This window comes from Pseudopipra pipra, chromosome Z (genome assembly GCF_036250125.1).
Source record: "Pseudopipra pipra isolate bDixPip1 chromosome Z, bDixPip1.hap1, whole genome shotgun sequence".
In the NCBI taxonomy this organism is placed as follows: Eukaryota; Metazoa; Chordata; class Aves; order Passeriformes; family Pipridae; genus Pseudopipra; species Pseudopipra pipra.
Window position 1 is genome coordinate 21,960,466 of NC_087581.1, and position 22,749 is coordinate 21,983,214.

Consider the following 22,749-nt stretch of genomic DNA (forward strand, 5'->3'; position numbering starts at 1 on the left):
CAAATACTAACTTTTCTCTCAATGACTGACCATAAAATATCTGTCCTCTGTCCAGCCTGCTGCTTAATACAAATCCTATAGGAAGCTAATATTCCTCACATCTGCACCAGTGTCTCAAAGCTGACTGGATTTGACCATTGCATTCACAAAGAGTCTTAGCAATACGAAGTCCCACCCTAAAAAATTCAGTGCAGGGAGCTGTATGGACGAAAATGGTGGCACTTTCACACTTTAAAGATTTCCAGTACCTAAATTGTGGACAGACGCATTCCTTTTTTCCCTGTCCATAGTGACAGTAGAGGCAGACTGGAACAACTGTATGTCACCAGCTAATTCATCCTAGAGTGGGTAAGTCCAGCATGAGTTCCTGCTAATCTATCTGCATGAAACCACCAAGACATTTTGCCCCAGTTCTCCTCCCCGCTCCCCTGCTGCACCTTCCTATCTTGTGCAGCCCCAAGGTCACAAATGCAGACAGAATGAGTCAAGAGCAGTTTGCTTATTAGACTGAAGACTAACCATTCCCTTCTTCCCTGTGCAGTTTTCAGGCATATCTGTAAGGCAATTTGCTCATCACACATCTGCACTACCATTAGGGGCAGGAGAAAGAAATGGCAGCAGCATGCAGCCAAAGGGAAGGAAGAAATGCAGGATCCTTCTTTGGCAACAGCAGTTAGAAGAGCTAAAATCAATTACAAAACTGCGTCATTACTCGTGTCTAAAGTTAAGGCTCTGTGTGTGTGTGTGTGTGTTCGTGTATGTGTGTGAATCTGGGCACTGCAATAGATTGCAGAAGCCTTCCCTCTCAGAGAAAGCAGGCTAAAATTTCTGTAGCAGTGCTCCTAAGAAAACACTGTCTCCTTCCATCTTGGGGAAAAGGTTATTTTTAACCATGATCATTTTAATGATCTATTTTCCAGCATTACCTCAGAAAAACTACATTAATACGACTAAGGAGGCTGAGACACAATGCAGTAGTAAAAGTGTCTGGAAATTTCTGAAGCAAATCCTATTTCCCTTTCTAAAGTAGTGTGAGCTGCACTCTGAGCTCCATGGGAGAAGACAAGGGTAATGCTTTAAGAAGCTGTCCTTTATTCATTGTGTTGTAGACACTGTCTCCAGAAGTATATTCCAGATACCAGTTTTAAGACTGATACTGTTTTGAGGAATAGGAAGAGTTATAGACTGCATTAGAAAAACTAATGGCATGATGTACTTCTGATAGAAGAAAACAAAACTTAAAATCACACAGACATAACATTAGAAGCTAAAAGGTATTTCCCAGCTTTTTAAAAACAGAAATTCACCTATGGTGGAAAATGTCTTTATTTTTAGTCTCTTCCTCTAGATTAATTTCATACACTTTGAATATTTCTCAGAGAAATCAGATGTGATGGCAATAATCAACTATTAATGTGAACTGAAGCATTTACTGGAAGAGAAATGCAGCCTTAAAGAAAGACATGATGTAATATTTATGACTGCAAACTGTAGCCTGATTTTAGGTACATGATGATCCTTCTAAGTAGGTCATCCTGGTGAAACTTTTATGCTAAAGCAGTTTCTCTAATTACAGCTTTTCAGTTTTCAAGGTGCAATTTTTGTACTGAATTAGGTATCTTATCCTTACCTATGTGCATCTGCAGTACCTACTAGCTGTTAATGAACATGCATTGCATCAAAACAATCACTAGGTTTGCTGAAGCCTTCTGCAAACACTTTCAAGAACTTAAAGAACTTCTAACAGGCACTTTTCTGAGGGTTAATGATTACAGCGTGTTCCCAGATTTTGATAGTTTTAGATTATTTTACAGTGTCCACACAACCTATTTAACCTGACCTCTGAATTTCTCTGATTCTTAGATTGATGTTTGGGGGTGGGGGGTGGAAGTTGTTTGTTTTGTTTCCCCAGTGAGTTCAGTCTTCCTTTAAGGATTTTTATTTGTCAAATTTCCTATTACTGCAGGGTGTGTGTATATATATACATACATACATACATACATAGATATGCATATATATATATATATATATATGGAAGACAGTAGGAATTTAGTAATACCAAATGAACAAGAAGTCTAAATGCCAGTGCTGGTATAACCACACTTCGCTCTTCTGTAGAACACCTACCTCATGAGTTCAGCAGTTCAGCCTAAAAACACAAATTTGCAAAAGTAACTAAACTTACATCATAGCTTATGATAGACCAGGTATGTCAACAAGCAACTACACCTGTTCAAACTCATTAAAAGCATAGCTCTGCCAGCAAAAAACCTGCACACAGACCAAGGAAAATTTATGTCAGGGCAGAAATCAGAAATTTCTCTTTATCATGCCTAAGTTTCCAAGCAGAATACCTAATCTGAACACTGTTCTTTTAAACAGCTTTACTCTCTCAACGAACTGAAATCCCTACCTTAAGGTGATAACTACAAAGAGGAATAATTTACCACCCATGCATGATAGCTCCCCACCCTTTTAATTATGTTGAACTGATTGACTACAAGTAAGTAACTGGAAAGTCTGAAAGAGTGAGGATTAATGACTACCTGAGTAGCATAAAGCAGCAAAAGCACAGATGATAGCCTAAACATATACTCGTTTGCACCAACTGTCTCCTTATACATGTTTGCTGGCTTTCACTAAACTAAACACCACATTCCTATTCAATTCTTTTAATTAAAAAAAAAAAAAATCCCAGGAAAGTAGTGATTCCACCTGAAATGGAAATACTACTTCAAGAAATACCGACAAAACATGTTTTTCCAAACACTCATATATGCATACACCAAAAAAAATCCTAAAACCAAATTGTTCTTTTGCTCTAATATTTATTCTTTTCAATTCTATTACATGCACAAATTTCAGTATATGTAGCATTTCGTATATATTGTGATATATCTGAAATAAGGGTTGGACATTACAAACTAAATCAGTGAGATCTCACGAAGATACACATCTATGATGTGTCAGAAAACTCATTCCCACCAAGGCTTACATCACTGCTGTAAGAGGACTCACTGAGCACTACCAGTGATATTAACTATATGCATATACAGCCCTTCACATACTGTTGGGGACTTAGTATAGCATCTTTCCTGCTTTTCTTTTGAATCTGTAATTGCTTTTCAAAGAAAAAAATATAGTGAAATTCTTTTCTAATCAAAGTTGATGCACATTTTGCACATTGATACAAAGTTTCAAATGCAGGTTTTTCTTGGCATTTTTATTCTGGTTTAATTTCTGGTTTTCTATTGTCATTTTTTATTATCAACTATCATGGATACAGATGTTTTTTGTTTTCTGAGTTTATCAGTTGCTCCAAATTAGTCATCATGTGAAGGTATAATCCTTGATTAGATCATAACGACTTCAAATTATACTGCCTTGATGTGTCAAATTATTTTATAACCCAGGTTAAATATAGGCACCTGAACTGTGTTAACTCACAAACAGAAAATGCTATTGTCTTGCAAATGCTCTCAGTAATCAAAAAAAAAAAAAAGAGGTAAAGAGATGAAGAAAAATAAAACAATAGAAACATACTATACATACTATGATATAGAAAAAATGGTTTTCAAATATTACTAAATTTCTCCAACAATGTTTACGTGGTATGGTTCAAAGAACATAAAGGATGCAATCCTACAAGTGACCGCAGACCTGAATTATATAGACAGAGTTACAAACCACTCTTGAACTTACTGGTATACCTGCAAACCTCCTCCCCATCTCTTCATGCACAAAGCTGTTCCAGAAGAGGCATTCTTTGATTTTTGCAGGTTAGTACTTGCTTCAGTATGACTCAATAAAGAGTAGATTCCTCAATAAAGTGTATTTTTTTGTAGAGGTATTCACTTTTTTTTAAAATACATAAGAGCTATCACCAAAGCTGGTGTGAATGAGATTAATTTTGGGTAATGTTAGCAGATTAAAATATAAGTTTCTATATTTTAAGCAAATTTTCTTTCTCTCACATTGAGTGTCACACACCCAGGCTGCAATGCTTTTAGCTCAGGCTGCAGTTGTCAAAGCTGTGTAAGTTACTGCAAGGCTGCAGTGCCACCAGCAGTGGCAGTCCCCAACTCTCTCCTGATTTGGACAGCATTCCCATCACTTGTCCTGTACCAGCACTTGTCACTGCATCCTCACTGCAACCACAAAACATGTACAAAAGACGAGCATGGGAACTCATTATTATAGTACACATCAAAGATCCTGAGCTCAGGAGAGACTAGGGTTTCACAGTATACCACAATCATACTCTTCCCAATTTATTACTTTCCTTCCTCATTAAACCAGCAGAGGTAACTTTCTGCGTTTCTGCTCTACCTGCCCCGTTCCTCTTAAAATATCTAACTGATTTCTCTAATTAGAATAAAACAGGAGGAACTGTTTTTAGCTTGTTTTTACTTGAAATAGGATAACCTTCATCAGAAAAAAATTTTGTATTTGCCTGAAAGCAAAATATACGTAGACATCAGCTGTTAACAAAAAATACTTACTCTAACTGACTCTTAGAGCCTTAAAGTACCAGCAACCCCAGTTATTTCTACTAATTCTTTTCTCACAGTGCTTTTGATTACAGACCTAATTCTTCCTCACTTGGACCTGGATATATAAGCATGAAACCAGGATCTGCAAAGGCTCTGCTTAAAATAGTACAAACCAAAAATCTAATACCACAGTGAAGTCAGATCAAATGCATATGTAGCACAAAAACTATAAATTCTGTCCAGTGGTAATCAGGAAATCTTAGCTGAATGGCCTGTTATAAAAATTCAATAATATTGTAAAAATTAATTCTCTGAGGGAGCCAGAGTAGAAAATTATAGGTGCAAAGTTAGGAGGTGGGATATTCTTGCTTTTTACTTCCACTATATTAGTCCTACCTTACATTACTTCTATGCTCTAAATATCTTTCAAAGAATATCCTGAAGAAGGGTGCCACAATGCTCATAAGTTTTATGAGGACCATCGTCCTTCTAACAGTGACATAGACATGTCTAATTCAGCTGATTGTCATTCAGATACACTCAGTCTTCTAAACCCCTCTGATCCACAGTTGCACGTAGGGTCACAGTCTGGACTGAAGATTCATCTATGGTCCACCCTCTCCTATTAAGCTTTCTTCACATTTTCTTTTGACCTACAAAATAGCTTTATTACTGACAGCAAGGGAAGACGTTATCTACTCTCGGGTTGTTATAACATCTAATTCCTTAGAATTAGGCTCAGCTCAATGGACCTCTAACACTAAGGCTAGATAATGTTACAAAACTGAAATAGCCATATCAACTAATTAAATTATAGCAGCAAAACTGTAAAGACTCTACAGCAGAGTGATCCTTTCCTTCAATTTTTTTTTTTTAATAAAAGCTTATTTTTCTAGGAAAAGGCGACTGAACAAAACACAGGATATACTTTGAAATTTCTTGCTGTCTTTCACAGAGTAAACTAATAACAGAGAGCAGCACATTCAAAGAAAATAAGTATTATTGAGTTAGTTTTGTTTTTTTTAATCCAATGCTTGTTACTTATTTTACCTTATTGTATGTAAATACTAGAGTTTTGATTGCTTTTGTCAGTTTTGCAATATGTCTCTTCACTATCTAACTTCTTGAAGTTTTTGCCTTATTGTATGTAAATACTAGAGTTTTGATTGCTTTTGTCAGTTTTGCAATACGTCTCTTCACTATCTAACTTCTTGAAGTTTCTACATGTTGTTTTTACCTTGCAAATACTAAAAAATTCATTCTCATTAAAGACAAGGAAGGCTGATTGGAATGTTCCTCCAATATTGTGGTTTTAATTTGCACTTTGAATATTCTACCATGCTTCCTGTGGACCCCTTAAATGAGCATTTCCAGAATTTGTGTTGACTGGTGGTTACTGAAATGCATCAGCTTATTCAATAAGTATTGACAAGAATCAAGCAAGGAGAAATTTCATCCAGACTGGATGACATAAACTATGTCATTCAGTAAAAGTTAATGAGATTTCAGACTGTACCCATACTACCAACAGCGACTACACAAATCTTAGAAAAGTTGAAATTTCATTATTTTTAAAACTTTATTTTTAACCAAACGTATTTAAATATATCTCTGCACTTTTAAGGCTGCCTCAGCAAAAGAAAATTGTATTTCCCTCTCGAGCCAAGAGCTATCCCTCGTCTCATATCTACTTCTCTGGAAAATTCCCTGTTTTCTTTAGGATACGTGTTTCCAATATGTTTTGTACTTTCCAGTTGTCAGAATCACAGTGAAAACAATCATTCTGCATGTCATGAGGGAAGAGCACGAAGCAGTTGCACAAGCAAGTTTTCATTGCACAATACTGGCAAACAAAAAAACCCCACCACCAAAACCACACCCCCCAACAATTTCTGTCTTGTATCTGCCGTGGTCAGGTTTGCTGCTGTACAGAAAGCAGATAAGACTCTTCTCTGAAAGTAAAGGCCCATCAGCTGTCATGAATGGCTCAAGGTCAAAAGTAGGCAGAAAAATAATTCCCCTCCCAATGAAGAAGACAGATAGAAACCAGGGGATAGGCATACAGAAAAATGCTTTTTAACTGAAGTTAGACTGAAGTGAAGTTCTAAGAAAAATGGCCAAGAGTCCTACCCTGGAAGAAAAGTTAGAAAAACAAGGCATTGTAGAAAGTCTCCAAGGAATAAAGTCTGCAAATGCAGTAGGACAAGCCTTAACCATTGAAGCAGCCATTTCTGAAACTGCTTTGCACAAATCTGTGAAGGTACTATGAAACAGCTACTGTACAAATACTAGACTGACAGATGCCACAGAATAGCGCTGGAGCTTTGGAGAACTCGGTAAGGTTGAAGGACATCTTATAGAGCAAGCTGTATTATGAGCTGGAATTAAGCATCTTTCTTTTCTTCCTGAAATAAAAAGGGCAAGTGTTCTATACATTTTAGGAGGAAATACAGGGTTACAGTCTCAGATCCCACTGGGAAAAACTTTCTGAGAAGAATCAGATTCCCTTTCTGCTGGCTTTCTTCTGGGGTACATCATCCCCACACCTGCAGAATGAAAATCCCAAGACTCTTCTCAGCTCTGCCAATTCCATCTTTCTCTGATGCTGGTTTATAGTGGCCTCCTCATGGGGGATCAGCTGTTGCAGTCAATAAACCTTGGTAAGAAAGTAGTGATTTCTTGGCACAATGTTGAAAGGTACTTCAAGATTCTGGTTTTTTTAATCCATGCTGCCTTCCAGGCACTTTGCTATTCACTCAAAGCACATACTATTTTTTTTTAACATCTGTTACTATTTATTGTTTGTAACAGGATGTGAAAAGTTGGAAAAAAATAAATCCTTTTTTAGAATTCCATAGTTCTCATTTCCTAAATGTTTTGGTTTCCTACCTTTTCAATATGGCAACTGCTGAACCTGCTACTTCAATTTTATTGTTTTGTTTCACAAGCTTGACAGCAGACTGATGGTAGATATAAGAATCCCAAGCACTCATGTGGACCTGCTTCTCCTTCAGTGAAAGACTGCCTCTCTTGAGCAAACAGTGATAAACTATATCCAGTGATTTTTGTGAGTGAAAGCCCATTTTCCCACTGAACTTCAGCCAAAATCCTTATCAAAATATGTTGTGAAAATAGATAAATACTAAGAGCAAGAATGTCTTAGTAGAGCTTTTCTGGTGAGGGACTGTTTCGGTTATGGAAATCTGAGAAGAAACTGAGCATTCATCAATTTGACCTAAAAAGCAAGGGGAAAAGTGGAATAATTCCAGGAGAATATTAAAATTAAATGAGCCTGAGTGGAAAACATGAAATACACCAGTGATTCTAGCTCAAAAAAAAAGGTATATAGTTAAAGCTGTGTATAACTCTTTTAATATGCATGTATAATTAATATTTTAGGTATGTAATGAAATCACAGAATCACATAATGGTTAAGGTTGGAAGGGACCACAGTGGGGCATCTGGTCAAACCTTCCAGTTCAAGCAGGGTCATCCTAGAGAACGTGGCACAGGATTGCATTCAGGTGGTTCTTGAATATCTCCAGTGAGGGAGACTCCACAACCTCTCTGGGAAATCCGTTCCAATGTATGGTCACCTGCACAGTAAAAAAGTTCTTCGTATTCAGGTGGAACTTTCTGTGCATCGGTTTCTGACCCTTGCCTCTTGTCCTATTGCTCAGCACCACTGAGAGGAGCCTGGCTCCATCCTCCTGGTACTGCATCTTCAGATACTGATATATATTCATGAGATCCCCTCTCAGTCATCTCCAGGCTAAAGAGGCCCAGTTCCATCAGTAAATATTCCAGTCCCTTAATCCCCTTTGTAGCCCTCTGCTGAACTCGCTACAGGAGCTCCGTGTCTCTCTTGCCATGAGAAGCCCAGAACTGGACACAACATTCCAGATGAGGCCTCACCAAGGCTGAACAGAGTGGCAGGACCATCGCTTTCAACCTGTTGGCAATGCTCTTCTTAATGCACCCCAGGATACCACTGGCCTTCCTGGCCACAAGGGCGCACTAGTGGCTCATGGACAGTTTGTTGTCCACCAGGACCCCAAGGTCATTCTCTGCAGAGCTGCTTTCCTTCATCTCAGCTCACAAATTGTACTTGTGACTGGAGTTATTTTTTCTGGCTGCAGGACTCTGCATTTGCCCGTGTTGAATTTCAGACAGTTCCTTTCTGCCCATCTCTCCAACCTGTTGAGGTCCTTCTGAAGGGCTGCACTGCCCTCTGGGGTCAGCCACTCCTCCCAGAGTTCAATACATTCCAAGCATTTAGAGGACAACCCCTGTGCCCCCTTGGTCTGTCTTTCCTAAGCAGCATGTAGCCCTTCCTGACAATGTGCTAGTCATGTGAGCTGTCCCACCATGTCTCTGCAATTGCAATAAGATCAAAGCCCTGTGACTGCACACTCCTACTTGTTCCCCCTACTACATCAGTGTGGCTTAACCCCAGCCAGTAACCAAGCACCACACAGCCACTTGCTCACTCCCCTACTGGCAGGATCAGGGAGAGAATCAGTAGGGTAAAAGCCAGAAAACTTGTAGGTTGAGATAAACAGAGTTTAATAGGGAAAGCAAAATCCATGCACAAAGGCAAAGCAAAACAAGGAATTAATTCACTGCTTCCCATGGGCAGGCAGGTCTTCAGCCATCCCCATGCCCCATCGCATGTAACAGTTACTGGGGAAGACAAATGTCATCACTTCAAACATCCTCCCCATTCCTCCTCCTTCCCCCTACTTTTTATAATGAGCATGATGTCATGTGGTCTGTTGGAATCAGCTATACTTAGTGTTTAGTAATAAATCATTAGCAACAACTAACTCTGGGCAGAAAAAAATCACAAGTTCAGACAAAAAAGAAATACTTGTGCTTGGTGGGTGTATTGGGTTTGCATGGAAAGGTTTTGGTAACAGAACAGCTACAGGGGTGACTTCTGTGAGAAGCTTCCAGAAGCTTCCCCCATGTCCAAACTAACCAATGCCAGTCAACTGCAAGATGGACCTACCTGTGGCTAAAGCCGAGCCCATCAGCAATGACGATAACACTGATGGGATAATATATTTAAGAAGCGGGAGGAAAGAAAACTGCACAGCTGCAGCTGGAGAGAGGAGTGAGAACATATGAGTGGAACAGGTCTGCAGACACCAAGGTCAGTGCAGAAGGAGGAGAAGGAGGTGCTCCTGGCACTAGAGCAGAGATTCCCCTGCAGCCCATGGTGAAGACCATGGTGAGGCAGGCTGTCCTGCAGCCCGTGGAGGTCCATGGTGAAGCAGATACCCATCTACAGGTCTTTTGGCAGGACTTGTGGCCCTATGGAGAGAAGAACCAACACTGGAAGAGGTTTACAGCAGGACTGGGACCCTGTGGGGGAACCATGCTGGAGCAGTTTGTGAAGGACTGCAGGACGTGGGAAGGACTCATGTTAAAGAGGTTCATGGAGGACCGTCTCCCATGGGAGAGTCCTCACACTGGAGCAGGGGAAGAGTGTGAGGAGCCCTCCTGCTGAGAAGGAAGGAGCAGCAGGGACAACATATGATGAATTGACTAAAACCCCCAGTCCCCATCCACCTGCATGAGGGGAAACAGGTAGCTGAAACTGTGAGTGAAGTTGTATCTGTGAAGAAGGGAGGGTTGAAAGGAAGGTGTTTTACTATTTATTTTTGTTTCTCATCATCATACTCTGATTTTATTTGCAATAAATTAATTAAATATCCCCAAGTCAAGTCCATTTTGTCCATGACAGTAATTGCTGAGTGATGCCTCCCTGTCCTTATCTCAACCTGTGGGACTTTCATTATATATTCTCTCCTCTGTCCAGCTGAGGAGAGAAGTGATACAGTGGCTTGGTGAGCATCTGGCATCCAGCCAAGGTCAAACCATCAGAGTGGCATAGACTAGTTTGTTTGTTATCCCACAGGTGCTAGAAAACAATGAAGGGAATGAACAAACAAAACATTCTCTGACAACTATTTTAATAAAGAGGTGTATTCATGCCACCTCTCATAAATCTGGTTACACCAAAATGCAATTAAGATGGCAATTATATTCTTTGAACTAAATGAATATTCACACAGTTTAGATTTAAGTCATTGCTTTAAGTCTGCAGTCATGGACCTGAGAGACTAGGTGAATAACAGGACAAACATGTTCTACCATGACAGCTGGGTCACTTTAGCAGGAATGCTGCCCATTGGCTGGATGGAGTTTTTCCCCTCTAACTATGTAGCCATACCAACTACCACATGCTACTTCATGCACCTCACCACCATCACAGTCTAAACAAGACAGTGGCAATCTGGAGATGGAGAGCATTACTGGGTTGTTAGATGTGCATGATGGACAAGGAGAGGGTACCATTTTTGCCCAGTCTTCAGAGAAGGCTTAGGGAAGAATCCATTCACCATCTCCCATCATCTAATGAGGGACTATAAATGGGGACAGGCCCTTTTCCAGAGGTAAAGAACAAAAGGAAAAGAGGAAACAGCTGCAAGCTGCAGCAAGGGAAATTCCCACCAGTTCCAAGGAAGAAATTCTTCACAGTAAGGCTCCAGACCTGCATGGCTACAGAGATGAGCCCTGGGGATCCCAGCCTGGGAGGTATTCAAAACACAACTGGACAAGACTCTGAGCTACTTAAGTCCAGGTCTGAGACTAGATGACCTCCAGAGGTCCTTCTCCACCCAAATTACTCTATCATTCTAACACATTAAAAAAAATAAATCCGTTCTCCTACAATAAATGAAGAGGTCTTTTTTTTATAAATGAAAATTAAGCATGAAGTGATGGATATGTCAGTGTACAAATATATCTTTCACAAAATAACAAAAAAGGTTTAGAATCAAGACTGGAAAACTAGAGGGAGAGTAAGGGACACCTCAGCGGACTGTAGAACAGAAATGGCTTCTACAGTTAGGTCACTTGCCCATCTTGACATAGGCAGGCATCAAAATATGTCTTTAAATTAGTATTCCGTAATTTCAACATATTGCTCTTTTAACTGTATTTTTCCATAAAATTACTACATCTGAGAGTAAAACAACTCAGAAAAATCTGAACTAAAAATAGAAAGCTGCATAACTACAGAAGTAAAAGTTGTGTTAGGTACAGAGCATTACACAGAATAAGACCATAACAAAGTTGATAAGAAGTATACTTGTACATAAGAAATAACAATGACTTTCAGAGTCTGTGACATGGAAATTCATCAATATGGGAACTCAGCTATAATCAAAAATGACAGAAAGAGCATCCATAGAGTGCAGTAAGAAAAACACCCTGGCAATATGCAGATAACAGATACCTAGGCAAAACATATTTTCAGTGTTTTCAAAATAGATTTATAAATAGCAAAAAAAAAATTCCTACAAGTTTAAATAGGGATTGAACTTAAAAACCTTATATAGTTTTACTTTATTTTTCATTCTGAAATAATTAAAAGTTTATGATCTCTCTCCAAACATCTTGGCATCTCATATGAAGGAAAGAGGAGGGTAATGTACAGATTTCTTTGGAAGTAGCCTGCAGTCCTACATTACTTTCTTTTTTGTACGAGTGCAACCAAGATTGCTAGATTTCTTCTTGAAAAGTGATTTGGTTTTACATCCACATTTTCTCTATTCTTCTTAAAGAACAGAGTCATCATCATGGCTGGGCTTCGCGAACGAAGATTTGGGAAGGCTCCAACCACATTTGTTACAGGCACTTTGGTGACTTATGAGGCCAATACGTGACAGACATATCCGATTGCAAAAGGCACAGCAGAAAGACTCTTTAGATGGTGTATTCTGCAGAACACGGTTCTTTCTGCGTTGCCTTTTCTCCTCGAGAGTGATCCTGCGTGTGTTCTCGAAGGAGACAGCTGCGTTATAGATGGTAAAGAACAGAATATATTCTAAATTATTTGGCTGAAAAAATCTATACTGTGGATATTCCAAATGATGTACTTTACTATGTCATCCTGTTACTTTAGGATTTTCCTAGGACTGTTTCCTGCACTGTGCACTGTGCAGTGTTTTTACTAGAGGCCTGTGATCACAGGAATGTATTGCTCTGCTTCAAATACGCCTGAGCTATTAAAGATTATGGAATCTGATATTCAAATAAAGTGCTAGTTCTGCAGCACTAAAAAAAGTGATTCTGCACACTCATAAAATCTTCCATCTCCCTGGGGGAAAATGTCACAGTTTCAGATGGAAATTACTTTTTTCACAATTATGGCTGACTCATTGTCTACCAGGCCCTAACTAGGTAAGAAAGGAAATCACGAGTGGTCTAACCTCCCCAAATACAAAGCTGCTGATAAAAACCTGACTGCACTTTTTTAAGGTTGCACTGATTTTTATTGTACAAATTGTTTACATAATTTTATTCCACACTGGAAAAAAAAGACTTTGTAAAGATTACCATAAACTCATGCTTTAGCTACATTCAAACTGCATCATATGCTGACAACACATCTTCAGTGCATATGTGCCCTCCCGGGCAGATGGAGCTCGTCAGCCCTGTAAGGCCATCCATCTAGGAGAAGGTCACTCTAAACAAACCTACGTCCGGAGGACCTCGCTGTCACTGTCCAAGCTCGCTCGGCCCCGGCAGATGAACCTTAGGATTAAAGGGTAGGCTCAGTTCAGCACACACTGTGTCTCACCTAAAAAATCCATTGCACAGGCTTGAAGGCCTTACCCGCATTTGCAAAGCCCTGTATCACCAGCGCACTTGTAACAAATGTGGGTAAAGACCTTTCCCAAATCTTCATTCACGAAGACTGGCCATGATGATGATACGCAGTTTTTCAGCAAGTGTAAGGAAACTTCTCAAGTAAATTAATCTAAGTGCCTGCAGGTGTATGGCTCCCATTAAAACACAAATTTAATATTTTAGCAGTTTATATTTTACATTGCTGCTTGGTTCACTAAACTGCTTAAGTCTTTATTTTGTAGGTTTGATAACGTGGGTGAGAAGGTATCACGAAAAGAGACGAAAATAATGGGCCTATGAAGAGTCTGTGCTAAAAATGCAGCAGTCCCTACTTTTTCAGATTCAGTAACTTAGATTCTGACAAAACAGGATTTATCTGTATCTCAGAGTACATTATGCAATCTGAGCACTACCTCAGTATGTCTTTCTTCCCTTGGGTAGAATATGTAGAAGTGGATGGCACAACTGAATAAGCGCAGCGCTCTGCCATTGAAAGCACAGAAAAGGCAGCAAAATGAAGATAGAAGAGCTGGTAAATATTTTTTTTTCAATTCCAGTAAGCTTCCTGCAGCTTATTCTGGAAGCAACCCACCTGCCAATATGAAAAAATGTTTTGTTCCTTGTGTTTGAATTTGCACAGCAAAATGGTGTGGTGAGATGAAACGTCTCAGTAGTAAATCCTGTCATACAAAACATTTTATTTTAAAGCAGAAAGGCACCTGGCAGCCTTTTTTCTGTGTATGCTTTATGAACATGGACAATTCTCTGGTTCACTGAGATCGTCAGTATTCCAGATTATTCTTAGCCTAATTCTTAGTCTGGTTCTTGAAATACTTGACACCCACCAGTGAAGTTTACCATCTTGCTGAGGTTCCCTGACTTGAAATTGATTGTCCTTCCTCTCTTGTAGAGTTTTAATTGACTGTGAGGGCTCCAAGTGCCTCAGTAGGTCTAAACCACCTACCCAGCCTCACCTGGGACCCCTTCCAGGCACTCAGATCCTGGAAGGGATCTGAGCTCAGCTTCCCTTTTGAGCTCAGATCTGGCCAACTCATGTCTGCCTGAGCTTCTCTGTAGGGTTTCTGTCTCCTATTCCATGTTGGTTTTGAATCCCGGAGTGGATTTTCCTGACTGATCTTGGAGTAACACTGCCCCACCTTGTCTGATGAGCATCAGAGTGTTGATGACAAATTGTTGCTCTCACTATCTCTGTACACTCTGTCTGAGGACCATGCCTTGCTTTATCAGTGAAGGCACTGCCCTGGCTGCACTGTGGTCCCTCTCAGATTCTGTCTTCTCTTCCCTCCTGGAGCAGTCTCATGGTTGCTACTCCCTGGAAGCTCTCACAAAGGCTGAAGCCTGAGCTTAACAAGAGGTCCTGAACCAGCAGGCAGAGGGTGCTTGTGGGAGGGGTCCTGGTGAGACTCATTGGGGCAAACAAGGTCTGTTTGGTCACTCAGGGTTCTCACAGACAATGAGGGTATGTACCTGCTTTGCAGACTACCCTTAGGACCATGAAACCTCACTAAAAGCTGACAGTGAGACTACTGTCAGCAGGCTGAAATTCTTAACACATGGGTTCTTCCATTCACTGAAAAATCTGAAAGCATCTCTAAACATCAAAAGTTTGAAAACTGTTTAATGCATACAGAATCGTATAACCAAAAATAGGAAGCCTGTTGGGACCAAAACTATGATCTGGAAGAGCACCAGAAATAGCGAAAGATACGCACTGGAAAATGTGGAAGTGTTTTTCATTAGCAATCACTGACTATAGCTGTTACCAGTGTCTAGTAGAAACCTCACTTTTGACATATGTGGTGAGTGTAGTCTACAAATAGCCATTGGCTTATTTCTCCTTTCTGGCAAGGAGAACGCACACCGCATTTCAGCTACTGAACTGCCCTTTTGAGCATCAAGCCTCTGTTACCCATCTGTGATCTCATTTTTATGTTCTGCCACATGGAGCAGCAATGATACCCTCAAGTCTGAAAAGCTTTTTGCAAGGAGCATTAAAGGATGAATGTTTAGGACTAGATTAGAATGAATTAAATGCTTGCACTGAAGCCAGTGAGATTTGGAGTGAACAGGTACCACCTTTTATAGAATGATTATCTTCAGTTTGCTAGGAGTGCATGCTAAAAATACATAAGAAACAAGTCAAAATTCTGTACAACTTCTAACATTGACTGGGATTATGAATTTATAGCAGTTCAGCATTTTTTAAATAGTGAATGAATACTCAATGAGAAAAATGTCATTGGAAGAAACCCCTAAAAGGACAAAGGCTGAAACAGCAGGATCTCTGTGACACTGCTGTACTGGGGGCCATGGGTTTGATTTCCTGTGCTGCTATTCAAATAGCATTCTAGAAATACTGTTGTAGCAGGATTTATTCTGTCATATATAAAGAGCAGAGTAAGAGCTATTAGACATTTTCTGGAGGAGGTGGTGTCAAAAATTTGGTTGAGTCTTTGGTATGGAGCACACTAAGAAAAACTTAACCTCATAGTTCTGAAGGGTGGATAACAAGTACCTCTGCCAGCTGCTAAGAATGAATGCATGAATTCCTCTGCTTTCTTGGTTCACATTAGAAGGGTTTTCATTAAAAGAAACTGGAATAAAAACATGGGGAAAAAAGAGCCAAAATCAGTAATAGCTGTTTAATAATGAAAAAATCTCTCCTTCTTATTGGCTAAAAGTGTTACTTGTTTGTTACAGCAATATGGACAGTCATATTAATGGTTTTCTTCTAACCCCCACAGTTCAGTATAATTTAATAAATCAATCCATTAAAAGAGAGTGTACACAGACACCTTATTTAATTTTTCAAGTTATTTCCACGTTTTAAAATGTGGAATATTGTCAATATTTAAATCTGGTAGTTGGAAAGGCAAAAAATATGTCAAGAGTACACATTACAAAATAAAAAAGTATCAGGCAATTTCCTGAAGCCAAAACTCACACTGGTTCAATCCCTAAAAAACATGCATTCTCCAAGAGGTAAGAATTGCTTACGTTTGTCACCAACTTAGTTTTAGCTTTGCTAGACTTATAGCAACAGTGTTCTTTTCTTACTCTCTGACAGTGCAAAAGTCAATAAGGTAGCAACCCAGCTTGGCTGTGTTCTGAAGTAATTTCCCTTGAATTTCTGTCTTCCAACAGATTAATCATTATCTTTCTTTTGCACCCTGGCTCTTTACTGATACTGCCCTCAAACAAAACCAATCATCGTTCTTCAACAGGTAATGAAGTACAAAAGCCACTATAGTGGTACATGTTCACATGTGCTTTTTGTTTAACTGAAGATATTGCTACTGTTAGTGAATCAGGGAAGCAATGCCACATCAATAATGTCCCTTGAATGCCACAGACGACATGGATCATACCCTTATTAGCACCTCAAATACACACACTCAGGGACCATGTTGAAGAACCACTATTTGCACTTGGATGGCTCCTCCAGTGGGTTCTCATTTACCTTCATGCTTGGGCATGCACTATTTAAATGTTTTGCATTACTAATAGGCATTTATAAGAATTTCCATTTTTCTCCTCTTCAGACTTGGTCTATTATTATCCCTTTTTTTTATTCGAAAGAAACATTAAGACCCCTCCCTTACTCACCCACAGTGGAGGCCCTGGATGACTCAGATTATATTTTTGGTTCAAAGACAGAAAATGATCTGTATGCCACCAGTGTCAGTTGACTAATGAAGGAGCTTAGTGTTATACTCCAAGCAGGTCTCTTGACTACTCCATGGCTGGGAAATCTGAAGAGAGTATAAGAAGGAGCAACCCACTCATGCGTGTGTAGAGGTATAGGTCCAAAGCTGGCCAAATAAACAGCAAATTAAGTCCAAATTAAAGCCCAGTATACCATAGCAGACATGCTCTTAAAAATATTTTTCTTTTTCTAGGGAAAAAAAAAGAAAAAACCCCAGATGTCATGTATTTTTAAATTTAATAAGCAAAGCAATTTTAGAAAAGAAATTCTTGCTTCATCAGCCAATTAGTTCTTGATTATAGCTCACAATTAGCGTTTTAAAAGTATTACACTGTGGTGGCTTCAGGATATACATCATATTGATTAAGTGCTTAGTTCCTTGAATGTGTGGGCATTGGTTTCATTGAAAACAGTTTTTCAAATTGTACAGTTGATGCAACATTCAGTGCTTGCACCATTAAAGCAAGGGACCTTCTCATTAAGGAAATTCAGGTTTTAATTCAAAAAAATTTCCAGGAATTTGAATCTGTATATCTTTTCTGTCCACTGCATGTGCTCTTGCTCTCCTGACCTCTCCACAGCTTTCAGTGGTATAGTTCACACACTCAGTACATAACCCTTGTGTTCTATGCTGTTGTAGCACTGTTAGATCAGCAGGTAACAGGTTTTTTTTTTAATAGTATTTTTAACATTTTCCTAGATCTTTTTAAAAACCTCTACATGTTTATGGATCCTTTATGGTACACAGCAATGGTTCCTTTTGTATCAATTCTATTCCAGTTTTGCCATCCACTTTCTCAAAAACTTTTGTTGATTAAAAATATCTTTCTAATTAAAAACATACCTTACTAAAATAATCAAAGACAGAAGACATCACAGAATTACCACTTCCAGTATTTCAGAATATTAAATAAAGATGAATTCAAGTTTATTTAATGTTCTAAAAAAAGCAATAATTAAAAGAAAATTGCTAGCATAAAATTCAGCCAATGAAAGAATACTTCTATGCAGACATTATGATACTTCTCACAGAAATTTATTTTCCCAATCACAGGAGTGGAGGAGTGCGGTGTACTGGAACCTGTAGCTCATTCCTATTCCTACATATTGAAACACAGACATACATAAAGGCTTCCATTTATTTCACACCTAAGAGGTACAATATAAAAGAGCTTCTCAGATCTAGGGAAAAATACTTCTCTACCTTATAACCACAAATAAAATTGACCTAAATCACATTATATTTAATAAAGAATCATCAACATTTGACTGAAAATTTTTAATCAATAATTTAGCTCTATTTCCTACCAATCTGCTGGCAGAGACTTTGTCAACACTTACTTGCCACAAGACTTCCACTTTATCAGCCAAGAGACCTTTTTCTGCAAGAACCTATTCTCTTGAGTAAAAAATCCATGTAAACAACCCTATAGCAATAAACAAGATTACTTATATTACGTATATATATGTTTGTGTATGTAAATGTATATGTGTACATATAAGGGGAACATCTCCACTAGATGTTTCTTTGGAAATGACATTTCTTGTTTTTAATTCTCACAATCTACTTCTGTACAACATTGGCCATAGAGCTAGTAAAAGTGAATGTTGGTGAAAATTAACTAGTGCATCTGATTGCATTATTTCTAAAATTAATCATATAAGAAAATTTGAAAAAAAAAAAAAAGCCAAACTTCTTGTGCCACTACAATCAGGGAAAACCATTTAGCCCAGGATGCAAAAACCCTTATGCATTTTTCAGAGAAGGAAAGAATTAACTATGGCTGTCGCATGTGAACTTGGATACTGCAAGTAAACTTTCTATCTCATGAGCAACCACTAGCACAAAGCAACTTAGGCTGGTAAAAAAACCCCAAACTACAGTCTTCATGATTTCTGATCTCATGTGAGGAGACTTATTCAATATATTGTTTTCATCTTAGAATAACTGTATTTTACTATGAATTCTGGTAATTTCTAGTCAGATTCTCCCCATGTATTCCAAAATACAGTTCCCTAAGAAGAGTAAAGTATCCGGACAGTTAAATCATGGCCACTAGAAGCTACAACATCTCCATAAATAAATAGATAATTATATTATTCTGCAGTTCTACAATTTGGTCTTTTAACCGTAGAACAAATAACGTCATTTATCAGCTGAACTCATTTTTTGATTAAGGTTATCATCTAGATTTTGCATCTCAGTCTGTGCCAGTACAAGAATTTCTAGCCAAATAAGAGAAAATTTACAGAATACAGATTAGCAGGATGGAGTAATTTGCTGTTAGTAATCAAATTTCCTCTCAAATTGTAAATTCTTCACTCCCACTTGTGCATCTTCTGAATTTGTATACAACTGTAAAAAGAAGCCCTGATCTTAGGCAGATACTATTCTGATGTGAGTAGAAGGGCTCACAGAGGAGGGATACTAAGTTAGAGGATTTATTAACTTCTAGTAACATATGGTTTTTATACCAGTAGTCTCTTATATCAGTAGAGTTAAAGAAAAATGAAAGTCTGAAGGAATTTCTGGAGATCTACTCTACTTCTGCTGAAAGCCAGGTTAGCCTCAAAATTGGATCAGGTTGCTCAGAACCAAGTCCAGGAAAATTTTGCACATATCCAAAGACAGTGATGTCCACAGCATTCCCATGCATCAACTCCGGTACTTCAACACCCATACAGTTAAAAATTTCTTCCTTCTGTGTTATTCAAATTTCCATTCTGTTTCCTGACTCCGTCTTCGTACTAATCATTCATTAGATGATGGAAGACAGCAATTAGATTTGCCTATCTTCCTTTGGCCTTCTCTTCCCAGCTGAGCAAACACACAGCCCCTCCTTAAGCATTGTATGCCCCAACCGCTTGCTGGACTGTCAGTCTGGCAGTGTCTTTCTTCACAGGTTGGTAACTGTAGTTGTTCTATTCTGGAAAACTGTACCTGGAGCAAACACAGAGAAGCCTAGAGAAGCCTATTTAGGAAACATTTTATTCCTATCCCTGCCACAACAACACTCATCCCTTAAAAAACCAAGTGGAATGTTATGCACATTTCAGGTCATACCCTTGAGTTGCTAATATTTCAGGAAATATACACAATAAAATGACTCTTTGGTGATTTCTATGAACAAAATCTACTTTAGAGAGCAGTCAACATAATTGAAAGAAGTTGGTTTGCAATAGTTTTCCAGATACTGGAAAATGTATTTTCTTCCTTTGGACTAGGGAGCAGGGAGTCTCCATATTCATTTGTTACTGTAATACAGAAATTAGTGAGCAATTTCACCAGTGATAACCTGTCTGAGAAATAACTTCTTTCCTAGGAAGAAACAGTTTTTCTGTCTGCTAAATGATTAAGTAGAATGGCAGCAGTGTGCTCATTGTTTTAACCATTGAACAAATGTGACTGAAACAGAATTTCCAGTGTCTCCTTATTCCTACAAATGAAGTTAGTCCAAAACAAGCAGCATTTCACCCAAAACTGTCTTGAGGAGGTAAGGTGTTCAGGACTAAGGCATTAAGGTTGCTTCCAGACTACTAATGAGTAGTGTCCCGTCTTGGACAGCTCTTCATGGACAGACATTGTCAGGGACAGACAGTGGATAGCCAAGACATAATTCCAGTAAATACCACATGAGATGTTTATGCTTTAGTAATTTGGATTTTAGCTGCTAAAGTTCTTAAGGTAGGAGCAAGTTTTGCTCTGTTCAATATAGAACCTAAAAAAAACTCGTTTTAGCTAATTAACACTTATTTTCTAAACATCTATTTCTTAAGATGTGTTTGACCAATTGTTTAGAGGGTTTTTTCCTTTCCTGCCTTCTAATTTTTATAAGCAAATACACAGAACTATCACGATGCCATTATCTTTTAACGTCTGGGAGTTTGTGATAGGTTGTTCAAGGTGTACAAGAACTGGTACCGTAATTATGTTTTGAATACAGGTGTCTACTGCATTCAACTGGAATATGTCTTCCAGTGAGAATGATTATAAACATGGGCCTAAATGTTTCTATGTATCTATTTAGATATTCAAAGTTTAAGGAGTTCATTTATGGAGTAGAAGTTGGCTCAGATCCTTAATATCATGTACTGAGCAAAACTTTTAAGATCTTTGCAATTAACAAGGACTGAGACTCTCCCAAGTTCAGATGTGAACTGAATATGGAATTTCATCTGAAGAGACAAAAATTAAGCAAAATTTAATTCATTTAAGTAGGCAACTGCTAGACGTTTCTATATGGTGTCTAACCATATAGATTTATACCACCTTTTAATGATTTTTAGGAAAAGCATCCTCACATCTCTATGTCCAAGTTGTTCCTTTTTTTCTTTGCAGGATTTCATTTGAAGGCAAGAAGAGCATTGAAAAGGAATTAGTATTCCAGGGAAATGGACCAAAGAAATTATCAAAGACTAACAGAAATGTTTTTCCAGTTTTCCCAATTGCTACAACAATCTTGGCCTACCCAACTTAGAAAGCCCTATGAAATACGTTAAACTTAGGAATCCATTTGTTAGTTTAGAACAGCAAAGAATGAACTTGTAAGTGTATGCTTGCTGTCACCCATAGAGACTGCCTTTTCAATAGGCGAATGTAGAGTCTACAAAAGCATTAAAAGGTACATACAGAAAATACATTTTTTGTCTTTAAAGGTGAAGTTATACTTTTCTAACCTTTATAAGGGTTTATGAGAGAGGTATACAGCCTCAAGAAAGATGAATGGAGGACAATCTATAAGCATCATGATCCACACTGTAGGATAATCTCAAGCATGTCTGTAGTTCATTTAGAGCATCATATTGGTGTACTAGACTGCAACAGAAAGTAGCTATTTTAAACATCTTCATTATGTCTGCAGTATACTGCAGCCAGTGATGAGATGGCATACCAAGGAAAAGAACAGATTACATCTGCATAGCGGAGACTCCCACGAGCCCTAGTACTCCTTTTTTCTTTTTTTTCCTACCCCCTCCCCCCAACAGATCATCCTTGCAAAATTTCCAGGCACAGTAAGGAGGTTTTCAGTTATGTGTCTTACATCGCTAAGTGCATTTTCATCTAATGCTCTCTCTATTTCCAGAATTTGATTTATTTAACAAAGCTGACAGGAAATAAAGTTGAGTTGTTTGAAGCTGAGGCGCTGCATACATGCTGAGAAAGGATGTTCAAAGGGTAAGTGAATCCAGTGTCAGCGGCAGACTGTGCACCAGCTACACAGGAAGTGAATCAGTGATTCTGCTCACAAGAAGTGATGTCTAGTCACCAAGAATACTGCCCCAAAGAAAAGCCAACATAAATTGCACAGCTATGTGCTGATATGGAAAGTAGGAGAGCAAGATACGTGAAATGTTAATATTTGGTACCTTCACCTAATGCGTTTAGAATTATCTTCTTTTGACTTGTTGATCAAAATCAGGTCAAAAATAACTCAGTAAAAACTGATAAATTTGCACTGCAACATCAAGAATATACATTTTCTAAACTCATAGGAGACCATGGCAATCCTTGGTGTTACCTTTTCTTTCAGGATTGGCCTCATATGAGTTATGAAGAACATTCACAGTTCCATAAATTCCCTCAAGAAGCACTAACAAGTCACCACTATAGGACCTTTCATACTCTGTACCAAGAAATTTACTCTGTTTGCTTGAGAGTTAAAATGGGAAATGCCAATTAGTATCTAGGCCTTCATATCTGTACAAGGAAGATATCCTAAGTATATTGCAGAGAGCTTTCAGCATGATCAGGAAATAGAAAAATACATTGATGATCTTATCTTTATTGTTTGGTACTTGGATATATTTTGTGATGGAATTTTCAAG

General features: G+C 38.5%; 1 protein-coding gene across 1 annotated transcript in view; it reads right to left on the reverse strand.

Annotated features, from left to right (window-relative positions):
• Positions 1-22,749, reverse strand: part of SV2C (synaptic vesicle glycoprotein 2C) — a 112,892-nt gene that overhangs the window by 84,440 nt on the left and 5,703 nt on the right. The window lies entirely within an intron of this gene.